Below are 12,743 nucleotides of genomic sequence, written 5' to 3' on the forward strand. Positions count from 1 at the left end.
AACAACAAAAGGACACCCAAGAAGGCAGTAAAAAGGAAGCCATTGCAACCCGGGGTTGAAAAGACAAAATAAACACATCTGTGCACTCAGCAAAACTTGGGGAAATTTCAAACTTCACAGGAAGTCCTCAACTTACAACAGTTGGCTTAGTAATGGTTCAAAGTTACAATGGCTCTGAAAAAAGCAATTGATGACCGTTTTTCACAGTTATGACATGTTGCAGCATGTGCACAAATGTGAATCCAATTTCTTCCTAACTGATGTTTGATTGAAGTTTTAATCAGCGATAGGAACACTTCCTGAAGGCACCTCTTACATAATAATGCCCAACTTGGAAAATGGGCTTCTTGATTGTTGTTCTTTTTTTAAACAAAAATTAATTTCTTTGAGGAGAAAGCTGGCTTTTGCAAAATCTCTCTTGATGAATTTCTAAATGAAATCCATACCTCCCAGCGATTCCCCTCTTTGCAGAGGTTCACTTTCAGGGTATTCCAGATGTTGAAAGAGTTGGCTTTCAAACCTCTGGAATCCCCTTTGGCCAAGAAATTCTGGCTAAATGTTTTTTTTTTAATCATCTCTGCTTTAATCTCTCTGCAGCCATTTCTTTCTGGAGTTTATAACAAATCCCCAAAACGTATTATTAGTGTGGCAGGATCCATTTTCCAGAATTAATAACGCTGTGCTCCAAATGTTGCTCCCAGAAATAGTTTTTCAAGCTGTCACAGTAGTGGGTTCAACCTCTTTTGTTTCTGAAGCCATATATATATATGGCTTCAGAAACAAAAGAGGTTGAACCCATATATATATATATATATATATCCTGGAATCTGTAAAGACAGAATGAAAAATCTAATGTTGATCCACAAGGATATTGGAAAATAAAGAGCGCTCAGAAGTTTACAGGCTTTCTGATAAATGTTTTCCTTGCTGCTAGCTTTAAGGATCTGAAAGGTACTGTTGGCAGTAATTTTACTGACTATAAAACCCAAAGCTACAGAATGTTTTCAAGGAAAGAGGTGAAACTAATCCAAGCTTCATAGGGAGAAATTTGGGGTTGTCTTTCACCACGTAGAATCTCAGCAAAAAAAAGGTATTCTTTTTGACTATTTTAGAGCAGCTCAGTGCCCTGAAGTGTTTTTCTCAAAAAGAAAATCTCGCTGTACCAGAAGAACATAATTCAGGAAATGTGATTTTTTTTTAAAGTCAAAACCAAATCCTTATACAGTTCTTACCTAACCACCAGGAATGTGCAGAGTAGGACATCCTCACTCTTTTAAGATGCACGGAATATTCAACCCAGTTACAAACAGAACAAGTAATTCCCCTGTGATAAATCATTGCAGGGCCCTTTTCATTATTTTGCACACTCTGCCAAGGGCTTCAAAATTGATTCTTGATTTCTCCTTAAGTTTGGGTTCTCCTCTTGACCACCATAATCTCCATGCAAGACCAAGCTGAGTTGAGACAGAGTTTCCTTCCCAATCCAGTGATACCGGTAAAAAGTAATCCACTAATATGGGAGAGAAATAATTTTGTTATGAGTTTATCTCTTATCTTAATGGACACCGCATGAGTTCTTTATTGAGAGTTCTTACAATAATCTCTACAGTGCAGTTGCTGGTTTTAACAGAGTTGGAAGGGACCTTGGAGGTCTTCTAGTCCAACCCCCTGCTTAGCAGGAAACTCTACACCACTTCAGACAAAAGGTTGTCCAATCTCTTCTTGAAAACCTCCAGTGATGGAGCAGCCACAACTTCTGGAGGGAAGCTGTTCCACTGGTTAATTGTCCTCACTATTAGAAAGTTTCTCCTTAATTCCAGGTTGCTTCTCTCCTTGATTAGTTCCCAACTGTTGCTTCTTGTCCTGCCTTCAGGGGCTTTGGAGAATAAGTTGACCCTCCCATCTTTGTGGCAGCCCCTCAAATATTGCAAGACTGACAGCTACACTTAGATTATACCTCCCATACTTCTAATTGGGCCGTTATATTCCCCCCACCAACATCTCCAGTTTTTTATTAGAAGGAGAAAATGAATATGCTCCTAGAAATATAACTAACTTCCCAGCATGAATTTGAATTCCTTCGTTTATAGCAGACTATTTATACCTTCAAGTACCAGCTGGGAAGATACTCATGGAAAATATTGAGGACTTTTCTGGAAAGTTAATCTGTAAACAGATTGCTGGGTCTGGTGTTTTAGCAGGATTTTATCGGGAGTTTTTTTCTTCTTCTCCTTTCTTTCCCCTCGCCTGCTGGCATTTTTGTGTAAGCCTGGCCATTTATGTAACTCCTGTTGTAAGCTACTTCTTTAAAAGCTCTGTTGACAGGGACACCGAAAAATTGCAAGCGTGCGGGAGGAGACGGACATAGGCTGGTAGCGTGGCTGTTGCACGTAAAATAAAAGACGGTCTGAAAAGGAGAAATATTAGGTCCTTTATGCCCTCGGCCTCGTGGCTCTCATTGTACTTAGCATAGACGGCCATGATGGAACAAGTGAGTGATGAAGAGGCTTTCTTATTCAGATGGAAGGGCTCATTATTTCCTCATCATGCTTTGGACTGCATTGTGGTGATACAGGGGACCTTCTGAGGTCTCCTTTGTATGAATCAAGCACTTGACATTTCTCCAGAATGTACAATGTTGGCATGGACTGTGTCTGTCTGTCTGTCTGTCTTCATTTCTATCTCTGCATCTGTCTCTCTCTCCCTCTCTTTCTTAACATCTCATCTACCTTTCTCTCTCTCTCTCTCTCTCTCTCTCTCTCTCTCTCTCTCTCTCTCTCTCTCTCTCATATATATATATATATATATATATATATATATATATATATATATATATATATCTTTATATCTGTCTATCTCTTAACTATCTGTTATCTCTCTGTCTATCCATCTCTGTTTCTATCTCTGTCTCTTAATTATCTCTCTGTCTCTCTCTCTCTCTGTGTGTGTCTCTTATTATGAGAGAAGCCATAGAGATTGAAAAAAGACCTGAAAGCATGAATAGAAGAGATGATTCCACCAGACTGTCAATCATTTGGAAGCCTGCACTCTCAAACAAAAAAATCTCCACACCACAAGCCAGGCAAACACCTGGGCACAAATAGACTCCTCCTGATATCTCCAGCTCAAACACACCCCAACCAGGCACCCAGATGAAACCTAGCTTCCTAATAAATGATAGCCGTCCGTTTACTCGGAGCCAAGCTCCACTAAAAGCCTCCAATACAGGAACACAATGTTGCCAGCCAATCAAGACAAAAAAAGCCACAAAACAGACAGAAGATATTAGAAACACCAGTCAAGCAGAACACAGCAAACTCCAAGACCAATAAACACAGACCAAGACCCCCAACCAATCAGGATGAAGAAAAAACCATTCTGGCACAGCAGATGGCTAGCCCCAAATTTAAAACAGAAACAACTGTAAAAGTCTGACACACAGACGAACACAATACAGAAGCCTGATGATGGCAGATGAGATTCTGCCAAAAAATAAATAAATAAATAAGTGTGTGTGTGTGTATTTCTTAAGTTTTCGCGGGTACTTACATGTATGGCATTCAGCTTTGTTCGGGTATTTTCCCACGTCATAGTAGTGGTGCTTTTAAAGTTGTAGCAACGTTTCAGCAGAATCTCATCTGCCATCATCAGGCTTTTGTATAGTGTTCGTCTGTGAGTTAGACTTTTACAGTGGTTTCAGATTTAAATTTGGGGCAGCCTATTGCTGTGCCAGAATGGTTTTTTCTTCATCCTGATTGGTTGGGAGTCTTGGTCTGTGTTTATTGGTCTTGGAGTTTGCTGTGTTCTGCTTCTAATATCTTCTGTCTGTTTTTTTGGCTCTTTTTGTATCTTGATTGGCTGGCAACATTGTGTTACTTTATTGGAGGCCTTTTGTGCAGCTTGGCTTCGGGTAAATGGACGGCTATCATTAGTTAGGAAGCTGGGTTTCATCTGGGTGCCTGGTTGGGGTGTGTTTGAGCTGGAGGTATCGGGGGATCTGTTTGTGCCCAGGTGTTTGCCTGGCTTGTGGTGTGGAGATTTTTTTGTTTGTGAGTGCAGGCTTCCAAATGATTGACAGCCTGGTGTAATCATCTCTTCTGTTCATGCTTTCTGGTCTTTTTTCAATCTCTATGGCTTCTCTGATGATTCTGTGGCTGGGATTTTCTATAGTGGCTAGGGTTTTGGTGCCATTGAAGTTGATTCTATGACCTGTTGCCAGCCAATCAAGATACAAAAAGAGCCAAAAAAACAGACAGAAGATATTAGAAGCAGAACACAGCAAACTCCAAGACCAATAAACACAGACCAAGACTCTCAACCAATCAGGATAAAGAAAAAACCATTCTGGCACAGCAATAGGCTGCCCCAAATTTAAATCTGAAACCACTGTAAAAGTCTAACTCACAGACGAACACTATACAAAAGCCTGATGATGGCAGATGAGATTCTGCTGAAACGTTGCTACAACTTTAAAAGCACCACTACTATGACGTGGGAAAATACCGAACAAAGCTGAATGCCATATATATATATATATATATATATATATATATATATATATATATATATATATATATATATATATATATATATATATATGTATGTATGTATGTATGGTGTTGGTTGGTTCGGTATTTTCCCACGTCATTGTAAGTTCTTTAAGTTGTAGCAGCACGCTTCAGCAGAATCTCATCTGCCATCATCAGGCTTTCTGTATTGTGTCCGTCTGTGGGTCAGACTTTACAGTGGTTTCAGATTTAATTAGCAGCCTATTGCTGTGCCAGAATGGTTTTTCTTCATCCTGATTGGTTGGAGTCTTGGTCTGTGTTTGGTCTCGGAGTTTGCTGTGTTCTGCTGATGGGTGTTTCTGATATCTTCTGTCTGTTTTTGGCTCTTTTGTATCTTGATTGGCTGGCAGCATTGTGTTACTTTAATGGAGGTCTTTAGTGCAGCTTGGCCGGGTAAATGGGGCTGGCTATCATTAGTTAGGAAGCTGGGTTTCATCTGGGTGCCTGGTTGGGGTGTGTTTGAGCTGGAGGTATCAGGGGGATCTGTTTGTGCCCAGGTGTTTGCCTGGCTTGTGGTGTGGAGATTTTTTTGTTTGTGAGTGCAGGTTTCCAAATGATTGACAGCCTGGTGGAATCATCTCTTCTGTTCATGCTTTCTGGTCTTTTTCAATCTCTATGGCTTCTCTGATGACTCTGTGGCTAGGGTTTTCCATAGTGGCCAGGGTTTTGGTGCCATTGAAGTTGATGCTATGACCTGTAGCTTCCATGTGTTGGACTAGTGAGGAAGTGTGTTCCAGCTTTTTGACTGCATTTTTGTGTTCATCCAGGCGGGTACTTATTCTTCTATTGGTCTGTCCAATGTATGTGGCCGGGCATGATGCACAGGGGACTTCGTATCACGCCTTGGTTTTCCAGGTCAATTTTATCTTTGGGGTTGCTAAGGATGGCTGCTATTTTTCTGTCTGTTTTGAAGGCAGTCCTGATGTGATGTCTGTGTAGTACCTTACTAATTTTGTCTGTAGTACCTCTTATGTAGGGCAGGACAGCTGTTCCATAGGTCTGTTCATCTTCTGGGTCTCTATTATGTTTCAGTGTGTTTTTGTGGATCAAGCTGGTGATTTTGCTTTTGTGGAAGCCGTTGGCTGTCAGTACTTTCAAAGTACCAGCTTGATCCACAAAAACACACTGAAACATAATAGAGACCCAGAAGATGAACAGACCTATGGAACAGCTGTCCTGCCCTACATAAGAGGTACTACAGACAAAATTAGTAAGGTACTACACAGACATCACATCAGGACTGCCTTCAAAACAGACAGAAAAATAGCAGCCATCCTTAGCAACCCCAAAGATAAAATTGACCTGGAAAACCAAGGCGTATACGAAGTCCCCTGTGCATCATGCCCGGCCACATACATTGGACAGACCAATAGAAGAATAAGTACCCGCCTGGATGAACACAAAAATGCAGTCAAAAAGCTGGAACACACTTCCTCACTAGTCCAACACATGGAAGCTACAGGTCATAGCATCAACTTCAATGGCACCAAAACCCTGGCCACTATGGAAAACCCTAGCCACAGAGTCATCAGAGAAGCCATAGAGATTGAAAAAGACCAGAAAGCATGAACAGAAGAGATGATTCCACCAGGCTGTCAATCATTTGGAAACCTGCACTCACAAACAAACAAATCTCCACACCACAAGCCAGGCAAACACCTGGGCACAAACAGATCCCCCTGATACCTCCAGCTCAAACACACCCCAACCAGGCACCCAGATGAAACCCAGCTTCCTAACTAATGATAGCCGTCCATTTACCCGAAGCCAAGCTGCACTAAAGACCTCCATTAAAGTAACACAATGCTGCCAGCCAATCAAGATACAAAAAGAGCCAAAAACAGACAGAAGATATCAGAAACACCCATCAAGCAGAACACAGCAAACTCCGAGACCAATAAACACAGACCAAGACTCCCAACCAATCAGGATGAAGAAAAACCATTCTGGCACAGCAATAGGCTGCCCCAAATTTAAATCTGAAACCACTGTAAAAGTCTGACCCACAGACGGACACAATACAGAAGCCTGATGATGGCAGATGAGATTCTGCTGAAACGTTGCTACAACTTTAAAAGAACTACAATGACGTGGGAAAATACCGAACCAAGCCGAACACCATACATGTAAGTACCCGCGAAAACATATATATATATATATATATATATATATATATATATATATATATATATATATATATATATATATATATATATATATATATATGGATCTTTGGTTATTCGGGTTTTCTCCCGCGTAAGATTGGAAGTTTCTAGGCAACGTTTATATATATATATATAAAAATTTCTTAAGTTTTCGTGGCCGTTTCTGTTTTACATTTACATACATATACATACATACATACATCTATATCTGTCTCTCCCTTAACTATCTCTTATCTCTCTATGTCTATCCATCCCTCTCTCTCTCTCTCTCTCATTATATCTCTTAACTATTTCTCTATCTCTGTCTCCGTTTTTGTCTATTTGTCTTTCTATCTGACTCTGTCTGTCTGTCTGTCCTCTCCCATGTCTTTGTGCACATGGATAAGCACACACAGTGCTATGAAACTCTTCTGAATTTCAGTCCAAAAGGTGGCCAAAGCCGAGTGGGACCTCTTGGTGCCCAACAAGTCCTCTGGGTGGCTATCGCCATGGAATCGAAGCCTCCTGACACATTTTTGGGACACTATGCAATGTCCCAAATGAGGAAGATGAAATATGGAAATCTTTGGGGCCATTTCCCACAGTTGGGTAGGGTAACAGCATCCCAGCCTGAAGAAAATGTGAGGGGCATAACTATGACCTAAACCCGAATGCTTCTAAATTGGAAGAGATTTCCAAGCCTTGTTGGCTTTGTCTTCGTCTTGCTTTGGACCTCTCTGCACATTAAGGAGGATTACAGTGGTGATTTATTCCCTGGAGTAGGATGAGAATGACGGGGACTCCCACTGGGCTATTCAGAGGGCAGCAATAAGGGTTGGCACCGTCGCTCGGGAAGGGAGAAGCCGGGACTCTGAGACACACAGGACACAGTGGTGGGAAACTCTTTTGCAGTGCGCTTTAGTCGTGGATGTTGGAAAGCTGCCAACCTATAAAACCTCTTCCCATAATCAGCTGAGTGTCCTCTGATTATGGTCCAGGGGAAAAAATCCTCCTAATAAGCTGAGTAAAGAAATTTTACAGGCAAGTGGTTCATAAAAGTCTGAGGGAATTAGAAATGCTCTCTCTTGCGCCTTATACTTGTCCCCCTTCCGATGATAAGGCCGTTAAGGATTGTAATCCTCCCAGAAGCAAATATGTTCCTATACAAATCAATAAAGATTATAGAGCGTCTGGATTATTTGAACCTGGTGTTTAGAATGGTCAAGTTACAGGGAGGTTGCAAAAATGCCATTTAGCTCCCCTGGGATTCCTTTGGACCCAACAATAATGAGCTCATGGCATGCTTAAAACGGAATAAGGAGACAATGGGGTTTCTGATCAAGCATTTATCTGTGGGACATGAATGTGTTTCAAACATGAAATGGAAACAGAACAAGAGGATGCAAAATAATTTGTAGTGCAACGTATGAGCCAAGAAGTGAGGAAACCTAGAGCTTACAAACCATTCTGTGTGTACAAACCACAAAGTTTAAGAAATCCCCAGTGAGCCGTTTCCCCCCCACTGTATTTACAGGCAAAAGGGGAACTTGGTTCTTTGCCAAGAGACTTATCTTGCTAGTAAGGTCAACCCCACCCTGTCCTTGAACTTCTACATCCAGAACAGGATACACTTCATCTCTCTTTGGCCATGCTTTTCACTAGTCTTTGGACGATGGCGTTCTGATTCCCGGACTGTTATTTCATACTTCGAGTGCTAGGGAAGGGTTGCAGAATTTTACATCTGGATCAAGCACCATTTATCTCGAGAGAGAGAGAGAAAAACCAGCCACGTCTAACTCTGAAGACTGATTCCTCAGGACCTCGGAAAAAGCAGGCAGGTTTGTAGCATCCGAGCTTGCAAGATCAAACCAGGTTTTAAGACCTCAGGCCGCGATCCCTGAATTCTCTTGTATTTTTTATAATAGCACTGGAGATGATTCGAGCTGTTCGATCCGATACTGCATACTGCATTTACAGATGTATTTACTTGGGTTGATCTTATGTTTTGGAAACAGGATGGCGCTAGGAAGAAAAAATCAAGATGATAAATGTTTGATGTGGTTATTACACTTAAAAGGAAATAACGTTTGCTTTTTGAAAATATGTTAGAGAAAACAATTTTTAGTGTGGAAACATATTTGCTCTCCTGAATGTTTGAGTTTCAGAACTATAAGTAAGCTTAGGTCATGGTGCTTCATATTTGTTTCCATTTGAATTTTCTATTTCCTGTACTACTTCTAGCTACTAAGTCCCATCAGGGTTTGGACACCATAATTTAATCTGAAATGCTCACCAGAAGTTTACTCTTCTCTAGCTAGTTCCTCCTGGGCTGATTTTACTTATGCAAGCAAGCAAAACCCACCCGCTTCTCTGCCAGCCAGCTTTGGTGTTCTTAATACATATTTTGAATCCTGCTATTAATGAGCTCACGGGGGGCAAAATGTATCTGGTTTCCTTTAATTTGGAGTTTTGGGAAGGAAACTGCAGGCAGGTTTTTAAAGAGGAGCCGGCTAAGCTGCATGTTTTCCAAATGATAGGAGCAAATTCAGTGAAATAATAATAATAACAATAACAACAACAACAACAATAATAATAATAATAATAATAATAATAATAATAATAATAATAATAATAATAATAATAATAATAATAATAATAAATAATTAATAATTAATAATAATAATAATAATGGCACATTTAATGACTTATTTTTGATTTTAAGAAAATAAACCATGACTTATAGTAAGTACTTTGATGAAAATGTATAAGGCAGGCTGTTTGTTCAGGGTGGGGTTTAAAAAGCAAAGACAGTTTGGTGTTGGATATACAAGTTTTGTCCAAACTGGTGTCTTCTGATTCTTAATGAATGTATTTTATTTTTTCTTTATGTACACTAAGAGCATTTGCACCAAAGACAAATTCCTTGAGTGTCCAATCACACTTGGCCAATAAAGAATTCTATTCTATTGTGTTCTGTTATGTTCTATTCTATTCTCCTATTCTATTCTCCTATTCTATTCTCCTATTCTATTCTATTCTATTCTATTCTATTCTAGATGTGCTGGACTTCTACTTCAAGGAAAATTCAGTCAATTTCTAATTTCTAGGTTGCTTCTCTCCTTGATTAGTTTCCATCTATTGCTTCTTGTCCTGCCTTCAGGTGCTTTGTAGAATAGCCTGACCCCCCTCTCTTCTTTGTGGCAGCCCCTCAAATATTGGAAGATTGCTATCATGTCACCCATAATCCTTTTCATTAAACTAGACATACCCAATTCCAGCAACCATCCTTTATATGTTTCACCCTCCAGCCCCCTAATCCTCTTTATTGCTCTTCTCTGCACTCTTTCCAGAGTCTCAACATCTTTTTTACATCATGGCGACCATAACTGGATGCAGTATTCCAAGTGTGGCCTCACCAAGGCCTTATAAATTGGTATTAACACTTCACATGATCTTGATTCTATTCCTCTGTTTATGCTGCCTAGGATTGCGTTGGCTTTTTTGGCAGCTGTAGCACCTGGCAGGCCCAGGCTTAAATGATTGTGATGGTGGTTGATGTTGTGTTGCAGAAATTCAGCCTCCAACTCATTAAATCCATATAAAATTCTAATCCTGCTTTGCTTTTGCTTTGCCCTGGTCCCAAGTCCTCCTCCACTGAATGACAGCATGTGACTAAAATATCCTTATGACTGGCAGAAGGGGAGCTAAAAACATAGCCACTTCATTATCATAATTGCGGTCATAATTGGATTGGGTGTTAATGTGTTGAGGGCTACTTGGTAGAGTTTTATAACTTTCGGGAACCGTCCCCTAGCTAGATTTCTGCAATTTTCAGTCTTTGAAACGCTGAAGCCGTCTGTCACCCACAGATAATTTGGACTCTGTTTGTAACAGATTAAATTTTCAATGGTATATTAATGAACTTTTGTTTTTCTGAGCAGCATTCATGTAAATTAACTTGTCAAGTTTATTTCCAAAATTATAGTAATTTGAGGTTGTGTGTTTCTCATTTTCCACGCTGAAGCCTTCTCTCATTCATGTATGCTGTAGGCTATTTGGCTTGGGGTATATTTTACAATTTATCTACAGCCCAACCTGGTGATTTTAAGAGATACTGAAATTATTGACTTCCAAGAGGAGATCAGCCAATTCGTCTTCTAGCAGTCTTAGAAGGAGTTCTGGTTTCGACTCTCATTGCAACTGGTATGATATGTTGGTTTTATTCTGATTCTTGAGGGCCAAAACATTTTCAAGCTTTTATGAGCTTTAAATCTCATTAAAAGAGCAAAACCGTTTATATGGAGATGATGATTATCTTAATTTTTAGTTGCTGCTGGGACCAGTTGAAATGATCAAAGCTAGGATTGCTTCTCCCTACGATAGATGATTTGGCAAACGTTATAAAACATTTTATGGCGTAAACATGATCATAATAAACATTTTATCACATACTACAAAATGTCATAAAACATTTCCTGTTCAGCTGTGAAATACGGTTCAGTGTGGGTTACTTTGAAGGCAGATACTTCTCTGAATATCTCCTTGAATGTTTAAGAATCTTTTCCAGTACATTAGAAGCTCGATCATTGTCAGAAGTGTTGAGGGATCTGGCAAGGAAATTACAGGTGGCCCTCCACTGACAACTGTTTAGGGACCAAAGTAACAACAGCACCGAAAAAAGTTACTTACGACTGTTTTTCACACTTACAACAATGGCAGCATCCCCCTGGTCACGTGATCTAAATTCGGACACTTGGCAATGAATTTACGACTGTTGCAGTGTCCAGGGATCATGTGATCTCCTTTTGTGAGCTTCTGGGAAGCCAAATCAATGGGGAAGAAATGAGAGAGAGAGAGAGGGAGAGATAGAGGGGATAGGCAGAAAGATAAGAGATAGTTAAGAGATAGAGCTGAAGAGCTGTCAGAGCTGAAGAAGCTTCTTGGAGAAGAAGCGAAACGTCTTCAAAGAATAGAATAGTTCAGAATAGAATAGAATAGAAAATTAGAATAGAGTTGAATAGAATAGAATAGAAATCAGAGTAGAATAGAGTAGAGTAGAATAGAATGAGAAAGAGTAGGGTAGGGTAGAGTAGAGTAGAGTAGAGTAGAGTAGAGTAGAATAGAATGAGAAAGAATAGAGTAGAGTAGGGTAGAGTAGAATAGAATAGAATAGAATAGAATAGAATAGAATAGAATAGAATAGAATAGAATAGAATAGAATAGAATAGAAATCAGAGTAGAATAGAGTAGAGTAGAATAGAATGAGAAAAAATAGAATAGAATTGAATAGAATTGAATTGAATTCTTTCTTGGCCAAGTGTGATTGGACACTCAAGGAATTTGTCTTTGGTGCAAATGCTCTCAGTGTACATAAAGGAAAATAAAATACATTCATGAAGAACCATAAGATGCAACACTTAGTGATAGTCGTAGGTTACTAATAAACAATCAAATCATACTAGAAAACTAATAAAACAATATAAATTGTAAAGATACAAGCAATATGTTTATAGTCATAAGTGGGAAGAGATGGGTACTAGGAAGTATCATTATAATCTAGCAGTAGAAGAATGATAGTAATACTGTCTTAGTAAATAAGAAAAACTTATTAAATAGCTTTTTCTTATTTATTAATATAATAACTTATTAAAAAACCTAGTAAATAAGAAAAACCAGAAAATCCAGTTGCCCCCTGAAAAAGCATCTTTGGGACAACCTGTTTCTTAATTCTAGCAGGAGGGTCTCCCTTATGGGTTTGCCACGGTTTGGTTAAGAAGGCCTTCTGAGATATTCCTTGGGGTTTTATGACTTTAGCGTAGCTTGCCAAGCTTGTGATGTTTGCCTTGCTCTTCCTGGAAAGGATTCTCTTAAGCTTTTGCACAGAGGCTACACCAGAGGGCAGCATCAAACTTAACTTTGGCACTTTCAAAGGTTTTTGTTTGGAAAAACATAAAATAGATAGACGGATGTCGTTTTTTAAATGGGCAACAGCCCTAAAATCCTGTCTAACTGCGAACCTTTAAAAAAAAAA

At 39.5% G+C, this 12,743-nt stretch overlaps 1 protein-coding gene across 3 annotated transcripts in view; it reads left to right on the top strand.

Moving 5' to 3' along the window:
* Positions 1 to 12,743, top strand: part of FAM107B (family with sequence similarity 107 member B) — a 64,326-nt gene that overhangs the window by 40,843 nt on the left and 10,740 nt on the right. The window contains exon 1 of one of the 3 annotated variants that reach the window (XM_026688874.2): positions 8,477 to 8,550. The exons of the other annotated variants lie outside the window; for them this stretch is intronic. The gene's annotated coding sequence lies outside the window, so the exon portion shown is untranslated. Of the gene's footprint in view, positions 1 to 8,476; positions 8,551 to 12,743 lie in introns of those variants that run through there. 3 annotated transcript variants of the gene reach the window in all.

Source organism: Notechis scutatus, chromosome 6 (assembly GCF_049901735.1).
Source record: "Notechis scutatus isolate UNSWTSFEM ecotype Mainland chromosome 6, rNotScu1.2, whole genome shotgun sequence".
In the NCBI taxonomy this organism is placed as follows: domain Eukaryota; kingdom Metazoa; phylum Chordata; class Lepidosauria; order Squamata; family Elapidae; genus Notechis; species Notechis scutatus.